This window comes from Cavia porcellus, unplaced genomic scaffold, assembly GCF_034190915.1.
Source record: "Cavia porcellus strain 051 isolate PalLab524CR breed Dunkin Hartley unplaced genomic scaffold, mCavPor4.1 scaffold_9, whole genome shotgun sequence".
Classification (NCBI taxonomy): domain Eukaryota; kingdom Metazoa; phylum Chordata; class Mammalia; order Rodentia; family Caviidae; genus Cavia; species Cavia porcellus.
The window spans coordinates 25,052,667-25,067,473 of NW_026947492.1; positions in this window are offsets into that span (position 1 = coordinate 25,052,667).

Sequence of the window (14,807 nt, forward strand, 5' to 3'; positions counted from 1 at the left end):
CTATAAACTAAGGGCCTGGAAGTGTCCCACCAAACATTGTCCCAGAAAACATTGTGGATCAGAAATCCTGGCTGCTGTAGGGAGAGCACAGCACTAGAAGATAGCCCAAGAGGGCTGGGGATTTAGCTCAGCGGCATAAGCACCTGCCTTGCAAGCAGGCGGTCGTGAGTTCGATCCCTGGTACCGGTAAAAATGAAAGGAAAAAAAAAAAAAAAAAAAAAAAAAAAGAAGATAGCCCAAGAAGAGCACCTCCACAAGCCAGCGACTCCTATCATCAGGCCATGCGTGAGATCTAGGGTCCCAGGCTTCTCAAGGGGTTTCTCTAAAGGACAGTGAATTCATGCTATTTACAAAGCAAATCATCAGAGTGAACAGGAAACTACATTTTTCCTTTGTTAAAAAAAAATAAAAAGGATAATGAAGCCCAGCCCAGGCCTGGTTCACATAAAAGCTGATGTAAAACAGATTTACAGCAGAACACCGCCGAGCTTTTATGTGAGGCTGTGCTCAGAGGGGGCACATCCATTTTGCAAGAAGCCAAAGTGAGCGAGATTTAAAAGGTGGCCTTTCTTTGTTCCATAATAGGTCGGACACTTCAGAGTAAAAAGAATCAAAAGGTGTTAAGGATGATATTTATAATGGCAACACAGCACACCTATTTGGTAATAGGCTTTAAGTATTTAAGACATAGAATCATCTTATGTTTCATGTGCTCGACTGTGTCTCTTCCTTTGTAAATTTGTCACATAGGAGTGATGTCAACAGAACCTCCAAATAAATGGCTGTTAAACCAGAGAGTTGATGTCCAAGGGCTTAGTTAGATTCGTGTTCTAAAGGTCTTAAATTCCCAAGGTGGCTTAGGACGCATGCAAATGCATTGTGTCATAGCAGAGAGGAGCTACCTACATAATTCAGAAAGCCTGGATAATAATTACAAGGTTTATTTAGCCTTCCAGAGGCTTAGTCTGTATTTTATGAAATATGCAGATATTGGTTACATCCAAAAAGTTCCCCTTCTCTGTATCTTTTAAAAATTCAGACTAAGATAGAGATTTTGGCAATAGTTTTTGCTGAGAAATCTTTGCTTTGAGTTATATTCCCCCAACCCCCAAAGCCTATATAACGGCTGGTCATAGCCATTACTAACTCCAAACCTTGCGGACCTCAGTTTTCTTCTAGGTGAGTGGGAGAGGAAAGAGAAGAGCCAACTGCATAGAGTAGAGGGAACTGAGAACATTTTATTAATGTGATGAAGAAGGAGGGAAGGCTAGGTGGCTCACATGGTGAATGAAGCCCAGGACTTTACCATTCGTGAACACTGAAGGGAATGCTGCAGAACTAAAAGCAGGTTAAGCTGGGTGAGGTGAAAGAAGGGTTCAGAGTCATCTGAGGGCACCTGAGCTTTGTAGGGAACATTGAATTGAGAGCAGTATCTATCCATGTTGAGTGCAAAACAATTAGGTGAGACAGAAGAGAAGCCAAGAGAAGGCACACAAAGGGGAAAGTTGATGAGTTTCCCCACTTCTGGTGTGAAAAGTTCATCAACTGAAAAGCCAAGAGTGCACGAATAACTAGGTAACAATGCATTTCACTGTCAGGGTTGCTCCCTGAACTCATTCCTCCCCCACCTACCCTTTGCTCGTGTCTTAGGTTTATAATAATAATGATATACATTTGTTGATATCTGTTTGGATCATGAAGTTTTCTTATAAACTCCCTGCCATGGTCAGTGGCAAATTCTCGTTATTGGAAAGAGCACTGAAAATCTAAAATTAAAAAAAGAAAGACTCTCTTGTGCCTATGCTGTCCTGCTGGCCAATATAGACCAATTTGAAAGCACTAAAATAATCTGGAAGGCCCTGCTCATTTCATTATATTCAGAGAAGAAATAAATTTTTTCCTTTGCTGTGAGAGTTTTCATAGCTTTTAGTGTACCAAGCTTCCAATTTTTAACAAAAAAACCACAAATGTATATTAATAAATATATGTATATTTCACATTTTGCAAATGTTTCCTACTATCTTCCTTCCTTATCAGTCATGGATCCAATAATAGCAGCAGTGAGGATGAGAACAACATATGCATTTACACACATTTATGTTCTCTTTTTTGGAAGATTTCTGAGTAGACAAGAGAGCTATTAACCTAGCAATTTATGCGTATTTCTCTCCAGGGTGAACTGAGACCAGATGTTCACAGCGCCAAATGAAGTACACATTTGGCAATTATCTGGTGAATTTTTTTCAGTGGGGACAGCCCAGGATCTAAGGTGCTTGAGCTGTTTTGATGTAATTTTGCTTAGTTGTGGCCCTGGGTTTCTCAGGTATGCTCCAGGGTCCCCTTCCTTGGTGGATGGTGCATCTCCATGTTTTCCTACACTGCATAGATGATCTCCTGCAAAGGTCTGAGCCCCTCCTGGTCTCCTGAAGGCTCCGAGTGCAATCTCTGCAGTGTAAATGACAGGAGGAATTTCATTAGAGTGATAGAATTTAATTATCCATTTTTAGAATCGAGCAAGATGTGAGGCTAACAGCGCAACACTATCCAGCAGCGCCCAGGGAGAAGCTTTTCTGAAGAGGCGCGTGCTTGATGTGTTCAGAGCCTGAGCTTCTATGCTGCTTCTGCAAACCCACAGAGGATCTACTCCTTTCTCCACTGCCAAACTCACGTCACACCCTGCTGGGTACTGAGCCTGAATCCCAGGCAGAGAATCCAATCATTAGATCTCACAAAAGCTTTCTATTTTGATCATGCTTCCATTTATCTTGTTTTTGTCACCTACACTTTTATTCCCTGTCCTATAGATGACCAGGTCAGTGTTTTGCCATCTTCAATAACTGAGCTCTTTTTCTCTTTGAGTTATTTTTTACAGTTGGATTTTCTAGTTTTAGGGGGAAAATAGGCTCAATTCAGAATGCTTTGCCCCTATTTGAACTTGCTCTGTGCCCACACACCTCCCACCGAAGCAGCAGGGGCAGGTGTAGCTCTTGACATTCCGAACCGCCTTGTATGGATGGGGAGCTGCGCTTGGCACCTCTCTGGTGGTGTCGCTCTTGAAAGCGTCTCCTCTCAGGTCACATTTGTAGGCTCACATGGCCTGAATAACACATGATATGTAGGCACCAGGACACTTCAGGGCACAAGACTTGTTCCAGTGTTCTTGCTTTACTCAATTCTCCAACACTCTCCATTTGATTTATCTATGGTGCAACCTCTATGATGTTTTAGGAATTAGGAAATAGGTAAAACCTTGAAATTTGCCAGAATCCCATAAAAAATATCTTCATCTCCTTTGTCCCAGTTTGAATGACAGTTGCCTTCATAGCAGAAAGCCCCAAACCCTGTCTTGTGCCCCAGATTGGTTTATCTGAATTTCTCATTAACATATTCACTAACAGACTTCTGAAGTTCCCCACTTCCTGGCACCTGAATTTTCCCTACCACTGCGCTCCTTTCCCAGTCTTTATTTTTAATCTTAACAAATGGGTGCACTATTGGTTTTGTTACTCAAGCAATTACATGTAATTGTTTGGGTGAAGATGAGGGGTGTTTTTCTCTTCCTCTTCCCCCTTATTGCATCCCCATGAACATAAAATTTAATGATGAGTCCTATCACCTCTACCTCCCAAGAACATCTTAGGTCCGCTTTCTCTTCCTCTCTACTGCAGGACTGCCCAGGCTTACGTCTGATGGTGTCAACTTGACTTGCTTGGGAACAGCCCAGGGCACTCATGAAGCTCACTTCCGGGTAGTCCAGATGGTCATGGAGCCGTAGCCTTATATCTCTGCTCCCCGCTCTGTGTCTCAGCCTCCCCCGGGGACTGAGTATCTTTTCTTGACCTTTCACCATGCCCTTTCACCATGGTGTTTCTGCTTTGGAGCCAGAGCTTGTGCTGCTGTAAGCGGAGTTCAGCCTCCCTCATTCTGAGCTGTAGGGTTGAGCATTGTGTCCCAGGAAAGCTGCCCCATGGAGCAACTATGACTTTGACTTCTGTAAGAGTTTCCTCTGTTCGTCTTTTGCTCCATTGATAGCTGACTTTCAAAATACTTAAGTAATTTTTTGTAGCTTAATAAACCATGAAACAGCATATGGAAAAATATACCTCATAATATTTTACCCTACCTATTCTGTCTGATAAATATGTATGAAATAAAATAGTAACTTTTAGGCCAAACCATAAATAGCCATTTTAAAATCATTTAGATCTTCAAACATGAAAGCTAAATATGGTTTGATTCACTAATTTTTTACAATTCCCATTAGATGATTTGCAATGTATATACAAAATGAATGTTTTTAAAGTGTGGCTTTTGTGCCCACAGGTTGCATGAAAACCGATGTTCTTCAGATTCTAGCTTCTACCAATATTTTTTTCATTCCCTACTATGTACTACAGCCATCTTATTAATAGTAAGTAAAATTTGTCTTTATCTTTAAACAACTGCTGAGCAATGGCATTCTCCGGAGATACCATTAATCATCTGCTTTCTTACTGTTGGACATTCAGGCTGCTTCAAATACTTTGTGATTCTACAGGGCTGCAGTGAATAATCTATATGTGCATTGCTTCATCGGCACTAGAATTAGAGTTAGGTAGAGTTAGAGTTAGGGTTAGGGTTAGAGTTAGAGTTAGAGTTAGAGTTAAATGTTATTCTGTCACTTTTCCAATGTTTTAAAAACATGATTCTGACTCTGCTCCGCTCAGGCTTAGGATCTTCCAATGAGTAACTGTTATATTAAAAAATAAAACCCCCAGCATCCCATGCCAAGCCTCCTTGGCTGCCATGGACCCAACTTCTTCCCAGTCCTCTGTCACTCTGTGCCTCCATCCCTAAGTCTCCACACTTCAGGGTTTTTGTGTTCCTCAGACCTGCGCAGTTTATTCTGCATTGCCTAGACAATTCCCTCCTGAATTTCCTTATGACTGGCTTCCTATCATTTAGCTTTGATTTGGGTGCAGTGATATCCTGGTAAGTGTTTAGTAGCCAGCTCTCCATGTAAAGGAAGCCATAGCTGATATAATGGTCAATCTGGAAGCACAATGCTAGTGTGCTACTACAAGTTTCTGATGTGATGTCATGCAGTTCATAAGCTCAAGCAAGGCTTAACAATCTATTCCCTGACAATGGTAACTGGTTCCAGTGCTGCAGCGGGGCTCTATATGTATTAGTCTTTTCACAAAACCAATCTAAAGAAAGCTCCAATCATGGTGGAAACAGCCTCTTTTATTTTCATCTGAACCATATCACTAGCCATGCAGCCATGCGATCCTTCCTTACTTGTTTGTTGAGCCATCGAGTTATTCCTCTCTCCTCTGACACACTCTCACACAAGGTCCACAGCAACATGGACCTTGCCTACATTTTTCAGTGCTTCTGGTGCTTTATTTAGATTGATATCTTGCATAAAATAAGTATTTTAAAATGTTTGTAGGATAAATAAATGGATAGATGTATTTCAGTTAGTGATTAATTCCCCAAGCCCAAATCCAGTCCCAAATCCTTAATCAGCAGCCTCTGCAGACAGCTCTTAGAGACCAGCCTTGTTTTTGAAGTGTGTTCCAGAATGGCTGCTGAAAGAGTGGCTGTAAAAGTATGAAAACTTATAGCAGAAATCCTGGGAGTTGCTTTTCCTGTTGCAGAAGAGCCCAGACAACCAGGGTGACTGCAACAAGAGCAAAAGAGAGGTACACTGTACCCCCACAGCAAGGACAGAAGAACTGCTCTCCACATGATGCTTGTAAAATGCCGATTTGTAAACAGTGCTGTAAGACACTTTGTCCTGTTTTGAAGATTAATCGCTTTCATGTCACAAATACCTACTGTGTTTTCAAATCAAATTTTGCAGAAATAATTTTACCTTTATAAAAATTAAACTTAAATTTATGGGTCCTGAGGACTCATGAGTAGTGTATACGCAACTAAAATGAATCAGGAACAGCTGCAGAGTAAACATTGTTCTTTATAATGTCCACCCAACGGTGTCCCAAAATTCTGATCCAACCATTGCAAATCCAGGGTGTGTTTAAATTTCCTTAAAATGTGACACTTCTTAAGTTGCCTACCTCTTTGTATTCTGATTTTTCATGGCCCCCATAGCTTTCCTCTCTGCGCCAAAGTGTAGCTTCTGTTCAAGCCTGTCACCTCTACTGAGCTACCACCTCTCACTAAAGGCCACATGGACGCCTGTTTCTATATTTACAGGTATATGTGGCTACTTCTTTTGAGCATTTTCTTTTTTCCCTTTTTCTATTATCACTCCTTTACTGTCAATTCAAATTCTAGTTCTTTTTTGAAGACTACTCCATTCTTTTCAACCCATACAGATTTTTCTTTCAAACCTTTATTGTATGTATAGTAGAGAAAATTTCAACAATTGACCTAAAAAGAGGGCGTACATCAGGTAGACTGTGTACTCTGATGATACTGAGAAGTGAATATTAATTTCCTTAAGGGTGATTATGTCATTTAGATTATGTACGAGAATGTCTTTATTCTTGGATAATACATGAAGTATTAAAGAATGAAGTGTCATGATGTCTACAATTTATGTGCAAATTATTTTTGATATGAGGAAGAGCAAGAGAAGAAAATGGAGCAAAATGTTAATAACTGGTACATCTAGATAAGAATATGTAGGTGTTCATCATTACATTATTCTTTCATCATTTCTATAAGTCTGAAAATTTCCAAAAAAAAGGTGAAGAGACAAGTTGGTGTATCAGAAACCTATCAGGCTGTAAAATGCACCATTGTCTGGTCCCCACCACAAGGGTCTCCAGACTGACTGAGTGTGTCTTGGTGGCAGACACTTTAATTAAAACTCCATGGATGTTCTTCCTGGCAGCAGCTTCGGCTGGGTTTCCTTGGAGGGCAGTGTGACATCATGGGCTTCTTGGATACCTGCTCTCTGGAGAGGAAAACTGCAGGAGGCAGGACAGTGGTGAAGAGGAGCAGCCAAGGCTGTGGCCCTGGCTGGAGGCCAGCTTCAGGCTGACCCCTAGGGAAGCTGTAGAGCCTCAGCCCTATTTCAGCCAGCAACTGGTTTTCTGTGTCCTCAGATGGATCAGTCACAGGAAGGACCATCTGGAAGGGCACCTGGTGTGGCATGAGGCTACCCAGATGAAGGACAGGCCAAGGGGGATCCTGCAGAGACACAGCTCTGAGTCTCAGAGTGCACACAGGAATTGTGTACACCCAGGCCAGGGGCCGTGAGCAGAGCAACAGTGACTTCCTGACACACGCATTATAGCACTCGGTCAAAATGGCCTGGGTTAGAGCTGGAGCACTCCATACTTCCTTGTGCTGTCTCTCTGACTTGAGGCCAGGGACACATCTCATGTCAGAAGATCCGCTACAGATGTTAACGCAGTGTCAGGCACTTTATAAACAGCCAACCGGCACCGCCTGGCTCACTGGCTCAGTCTATTACATGCTCCTACAAACAGCATCTGTCCAGGTCATAGGAGAAATCCTCTTCGGGAGATAGGGTGCTTTGACTGTGGTATTCTGAGCAGGAGGGGGAAGATAAACTGCAGAGGTTTGGGGTCCTGGTTATCCCCTTGCTTTTGAATTCCATGCAGTAGTTTTCAGTATCTTATTTTTCATGAGCTGCTCTGCATCAAAAGTGTATTCGACACAACATGTATTATCCTCAGTGAGGTCTCCTCAGAAGTGAAGCAACCCCAAGACAAAGACTCAGGTGGTTTACCCGGGCACACTTATACCAGGGTAGGAAGTTAGGGAAGGAAGCAACCTGAACAAGGTGCACCAGCAAGGAGTTACCACTATGGGTGCTGGAGCTTAGTCCTTCAGACTGGTGGGGGGGTGTCTAATGTTAGGTGCATGCCCATCATCATCACACCTGAGAGGCTGAACATTACACTAATACTTGAGGGCTGCCCTTGTGGGGTTGCAGGGACTTTAATCCTCAGAACCCCAGTCAGTACTGCATGGGACCAGAGTGGTCTTTGGTCATCAAAGTAAGCCCAAAGGCCAAGTAAGGCAAAAAACAGACACAGGTAAAAGCTACCATGTGTAACACCTGTCCTGTCCTATTTCACTGGACATGTGCCCCTGTAAGGAAGTGATAATAGCATCTCTCAAAGACTAGAATGGTAGCTGGGATGTCCAACAACTTCCACAGGATAGATATTTAGTGGTGACAAAGTGAACATGACCTCTGACTTGCCCTGTCCCCAAGTCTGTGCTCTTACTTCTACCTGAAAGAGCCGCGGACACACGGCTGCAGCAGAGTCACCAGAGAGGTGCGATGGCACGGTCATAATGGCTGAATTCGTGGTTAGCTGGGTCCGAGCTCCATGGTGAATAAAAACCTGTCAGGTGTCAGGAATTTGGAAGTGGGTTTAGAGGCAGTGTACATTCTAATAAGTAACAAAAGTCAGCCTGTCTGGAGAATCACTCATGCGAGAGCCAGCTGGCACTGAGTGATTTTGCCGGAACGGCCTAAGCCTCTAAGAAGAGCGGATGCCCTGCCTGTCGCAGCTCCTGCCAACACAGGGTTCCGGTGACTGCCTTCCCACACTGTTCATCTCCACGAAGCCCCTCTCTCATATCACTGTTCCGCCTCTTCCCAGCTGTCTGTCAGGGCCCTGACAGCTCTGTTCTGCAGGATTGTCAGTGCCATTGTGTTGATGGAAGATGTATGTAATTCACCAGTTCCACCAGGGAAGTGAGGGAAAGGAGGTGACTCCAAGTCAGTTCAGAAGTTAGTGGGCTCAAGGGTTGGCACTCACTGACACAGGGATTTCTGTATTCAGGGTGCTCAGGAGGCTCTGAGGCCTCTGAGTTAATTTGTGCCACTTTCACCAGGTCTGCATGTGCAATCACCAGGTTGACCTGATCTGGCACCATTCATAAAAAGGCTGCATCTCCTTGTTGCATGCGCTTCATATTCCCTGGGCCAACCGTGTGTCCAGGGTTTCATGGGGAGGTGAACTGGGAAGCGTGGGGCTGCATCTTAGGAAAAAAGTGATTGATGTCTTCATTGCCATGAGATGCTAGCAAAGAAAGCCACTTGGAATGCTGGAAACTCAGAGCTCATAGAGAAGTATGTAGGTTAATCCTAAAATCTTAACTAGAACGGGTAGGAAGTGGGATATTGGATTTAATGTCCTCTAAATTCCCTTCATAACTCTATGATCAGAAAATTCTGTGTCTCATAACATAGACTATTTTAGGCTCCTTTCTGTAAGATAAAAGTGGGCCAATCCCCCATATGTGTATATTCACCAATTATATATGTATTACCGTACCAGCACGTAATTTGTATAATAAAACTCATGTATATATATTTGCAAAGATTAGTATTAAAATATAAATAAAGGTCCTAGTGTTTTGTCCTAGGTCCCTGATGCATAAAGTAGTACTTCCTCTGAGATGTAAGCTTTCTAGGTGAGACAGCGTTGCTGTAGAGTCTTCATTTTTTTATTTTACCTACGCTATTGTATAGCATCAGAGTGATTTAGACCATGCCCAACTTCCAGGAGGGTAGTTGGCAGAGCCATTCAGAATGCAGATCTGGCTCTGTTCACTTTTAGCCACATGACTTCTCACTCATTATGTGACTCACCGAGGCTCGGTTTTTGTCACCTATAAAACGGACCTAATTATAATCACAGTTCTCCTCTTAAAAGATTGTTGAGATTGTAGAAAACAAGCATGTAAAATGCGTGTTATTATACCCGGCACATGTTAAGGATACAATAGCTGGCAACAACTGCTGAAGGTTAAAATTAATGTGTCTCCCTTGCCAACTGTCATCTTCCCTAGCATACAGGACTAATTGTTGCACTGGTGCAAAGATGCAAGCTCTTTATGGGCAAGAGAGCTCACAACTACATAGTTGATTGTCAGAGGCTCAGACACCAGTTGCCTTCTTCTGATGATCTCTTGGCCTCCAGGAAGGCCTCCAGGATTTGTTCCTGTGAAGATTGGATGAGTCCATCGTCGTTCTCAGGCTTTACCTCATCCTGCCTGGAGTCTCCTCATGGGATTGTACGATACAGAGCAAAGAGGAGAGTTCCTGCAGCGTCAGAGATGGGACCAACAGAAGGAGAGAGCAGCAACCCTGATGTTCAAGTGTCACCTGCCGTGTCTCTCACTGGCCCTTCTCTGTCTGTGGTCTGAAGCCTTTGTCCTGCACAGAGAATCTGCTCCCTTTCAATGATATTTTATCTTTCAGAGCACAATGCAATATTGTTTTTCCCTAGAACGTTTTTGGCAGCTACAATTAAACACTAAGCAATGGAACCAGGACCTGCCACGTATTAGTTGTATGATATTGGAGGAATCATGAATTGAAGCACCAATGTTTTCACCTGCACCCTGGGGACATAATTTAGGACCCCAAATCAGATGATGAAAGGAAATACGCCTCTTTGTATATTTCCATACATAAAAAGGGGGTTATTTTTGGTTTTTTCTCTCAGGGGAAATGGTGGGATAAAATTGTGAACAACAGAACAGAAACTCTATTTTGATACTCCATGCCGCTGTGGATTCTATCACTGAGGGAGAGGGAAACGTACCACAGAACTAAAGCGAGTGCAGGGAAGGAATCAGGGGGGTAAGAAAGAGAATTTCTCATATAATTTAAGGAATTCAGAATTAGAGTGGAGCAAAATGAAGGATGAGGAATGGAACTATTGTAATTCTGATCTATTGTACCATCTAAAGAAGACATCTATTTGAACTCCTGTACAAGCAGCAATTACCTGGGAAATAAATGTAATAAGAATCTCCTAAGTTGGCAGTAAAATTAGCATTGCTGAATTTTAATTAATAGTCCAGCTTGGAAGGAACATACTCTGATGAAAATAACCATGGAACAAGCTCACTCAAGTCATGATCTCTAGCAAGTCTTTTTTGCCTTTAGATTCCTAGAGATTTTTGCATCTTCTCAATCCCTGGGAGAACCACAAGGAAAGAACTTCAAAGCAGCTGACAAAAAGCAAAGAGACTGATCCCTCGCCAGCTCTGTGGGCTTTGGTTTCCCCACTGGTCAGACAGTGGGAGGGCATGTTGTGAACATAGCAGACTTGGACCAGAGCCTCTCAGTTTCCTTGGAGCTTTAGTATTCTTTGCTTTTGGTTTGGACACATGTTGTTTTCTGCTTTCTACATTAAATGTTGTCATCAAATAATGTGGGCATCACCGATTGTAAGAAGGAAGAGATTTATAAAGAGCCGAGGTTGTGCCAGACATCGAGTAAAGAGCTTGGTACCCATCGTTACTTGTGGTTACCATGGCGTCCCTTAGAGACGGAAGCTCCTCTTTGCAGCCCCACTTCACAGATGGGATGCTGGCACTCAGCACAGCGTCTCTCAGTGCCACGGAGCTGGCATCCAAAAGCTGGCATCTCAGTGGTAGTGGGGTGCCAGAAATTAAGTGAAATTTTTTCACTGTAACTCTTAGGCATCCCTTTGAGAGTTAGAGCCATGCTCTATTGCTGGGACTCTGACGTAGCAGGATCAAGTCTTAGGAGATTCCCCCAGCCCTGAACGTTATCCCCAAATATCCTCCATTTCCAGAAATCATCTTTTTCCAATACTCTGAATGCTTCCAGATCACCTTTGGTTATTTCTTCTTCATATTCAAGGTTTTGGAGGTTAGAAGCTCACAATCAGCCAGTGGGATCGGGTGAAGCCTGCACGTTGCCTGTCTGAGAAGCTGAGGGGTGACTGGACATAGGGAAAATCGTAGGATGAGGGATTGCCCCTGCTTTGCAGCAACATACTCTTGCAAGGTTGAACACACTTCTTTGAGAAAGGCACTAGTGGGTCCTTAAGGACCTCATCAAGTGATCACTCCCCCATGTTGCCCCCTGGCAGTCACATTTCAGCATGACTTCCGGAAGGCAGAAACTATCTGACCATATCATCCAGTGTCCAAGCAGCGCAGCCCTCCCTAGCAGCTCCCATGCTGCCTTTCTTCCTTTTATTTTCCATAGTTTCTACCGAAGTCTAAGCCCACATTCTCTCAACTCTGCTTTCTCTGATTTCTACTTCAATCTGGATTTAAACTAATTCTTTTCTCATAAAGAGCTTCCATTAATACATAAGATTGGACTTAAAAACAATCAGACTTATACACAATTCCTTGTTTTTAAACATAAATTTCATTTCTTTTTAAGTCTTTCAAGGTTCTTCACAATCCAGCCTTCATCTATGCTTGCTGCTATGTAATCCGTCTTCCTCCTATCATGTGAGCCTCCTTCATGCCTTTCAAGTCCATTGCGCGATTGTCTATAATTATCTGTTTACTTACATGTTTCCCAGGGTGTCTGTCTCATCTCTGTACCTGAACTTGCCTCCACAGGATGCACATGTGTATGCTCAAACCTTAGACAAGTGTCATGACCCTCTGTATTTGATTCTCAGCATCCAAAATCTGTGCTTTGTAAAGACTATGCTGTATCACATTGTGATGATCTTAAGTCCTATTTAACACTTACAGTTTATACTGTATTTTAGCACTTTCAAAGTGAGAACCAGGAGGAAAAGCATCACCTCAAAGTTTGTTAGAAATGCATAATCTCAGGGAACACTGGAGTTAGTTAAGATCTGCATACCACAAGGACGTAGGTGATTGGTGTGAACATTAAGTCCTAAGAAGTCTGGACAAAGACTCTAGTCTTGGTGTGATGTCTTGAACCAAGCAGAGGCCTTAATTTAAACCTCTGAGTTTGAAGTACAGTCTTCATGGTTCTATGACCTTGAATAAACTTGTAAAATTATTCAATTCTCTGTTCTTTTCTATATAAAGTGAATATCATGACCCCCATCAACCTTCAGCCAGGCATTTTTGTATGCATTATCACAAACACAGTGTTAGATAGTTTTATCATAATTTAGAATAAAAAATACAGAGGCTACAGTGCTGGCCAGTGTGCCAGCACTAACTGGCAAGGGTGCAGTCAAACCCATATCTGGTTGGTATACATCACATTTTATCTTCACATTCCCATTCTGTGTACTACATCATTGGGTTTGACCATGCATCCTTGTAAAATCATAAGAGATTGAAGCTGTTCTGTGTTTGTAACTCAGAAAAGCTGTATATAATCTTATTAATTACTAATTGCATTGCTGGTTTGAATTGTTCTCTAATGGCTTTAAATATTTTCCTTCATTTTCTTGAAGTTAGTAGTATCCTTCCTTACTGCATGGTTATTTGAGGTACTGGTCCTTACAGCAAACAAGAAATATCAAATATGCAGCAAGTGTGCATGTGGATTCTTGCAGAAGCTGATTAGTGATGAGCTCAAGATGGAATGGAAAGAGGCAGAAAATAGGGGAGAAGAAGATAAATTGGTATTTGGTTTATCTGGGGGACAGGAAAGTGTGAAAGAAAATTGATTAGAAGTAGGGCTTGGAAGTAAAAAACAAAAAAAAATGAACCTGGAGTGTTTTCGATTATTCAAAGAGAAATTTGTGAAAATGGCTTAGGTTAAAAAACCTGGGAAAAAATTGGTCTTTAGAATATAGGTAAAGATTTCTTTGAAGTGTGGAATAAGTGTAGATTTTTATTTTTTCAGGAAGTTAAGCTTTCTTATGCCATGTTGTTTGTCCTTTTGTGTACAAATATATTATTCACCCATTGCTGCTACGATGGAGTTTTAAAATGTAAACAACATGATATGAATCAAAACAAGACCTCGGCCACATCTAGAAACTCAAGAGTGGTCATTGCTCATGGAAGAATCAGAATAATTTTTGCTGTTACCAAATGTACCTAAGGTTCTGGAGCTCTCACTTTCCCTGGGGAGTCAAGTGGTTACCACTGTGCTGGGCAACAACCTGGGTATTCTCCCTTGTGTAGCACTCCAGGCTGCTGTATGAAGCAGTATTACCATCTGGTTCCCAAGAGTGGAGGGAGATGGGGAAGCTGGGAAGAGAGATGTCACCCAGCACGGGGTGCCTGGGACTACTTTAGATATTATTCTCAATCCATAGACTGTGTATAGAAAGCTGCCAAGACCGAATAGCTTAAGAAATGGAATCTGGGAGACAGCCTACGTGGACCGGACAGTCTATATTACACAGAGCTAAGAAGGGAGTCTAAATTTTCTTTCTAAACTCCATCAAGTTGGATCATCACCTAATTGTGTATCTATGAGAGTTGTTATCTAGTCAGTGTTCTTAGGAGAGTCATGCCTGGTTTAAAAATAGCCCACAACTATAATTTTTCCTTATGGGAAAGACACTATCACATCTTTATGGGCAGTGACTGAATCCTACACTTTGGTGTTGGGAATAATTTTGAATTAAATTCCAGTTCCTAGTAGAATCTACTTGGAGGCAAGGGTCAGGGCCATGGAAACATAATTAGAAGCGTAGTGATCTGAAACTGAACATACTCTTGTCCAAGCCCAGAACTTTGCTCTTTAATTGCAGAATACTCTATAAATGCCCTTAACCCTCGGCTATAAAATAGAATATAATGCATCTCATGGTGATGCAGGTTAAACATAATGATATCTGGGAAGATATTTGTATCTGTTAGTTTACTTGTTTTCATAGTTGAATCTCTATTTTAAATACAAAAACTTTAAAAATAGTGGCAATAACTGATTTCTCACTATGGGCCAAACACTGAAGTAAAGATTTTGCATACACTATAAAATTCCTGGAGTATTTTTTTTATGTAGATAATATCTTTAAAAATTTTACATAGGGGTAAGTTAAGGCTTAAAATAGTAACAGACTATCCCAAGGGAACAGAACTGCTGGATGGTGGAGCCAGCACTTGAATTTCTACCTCTCTCTAAAGCTTGGAACATTTGG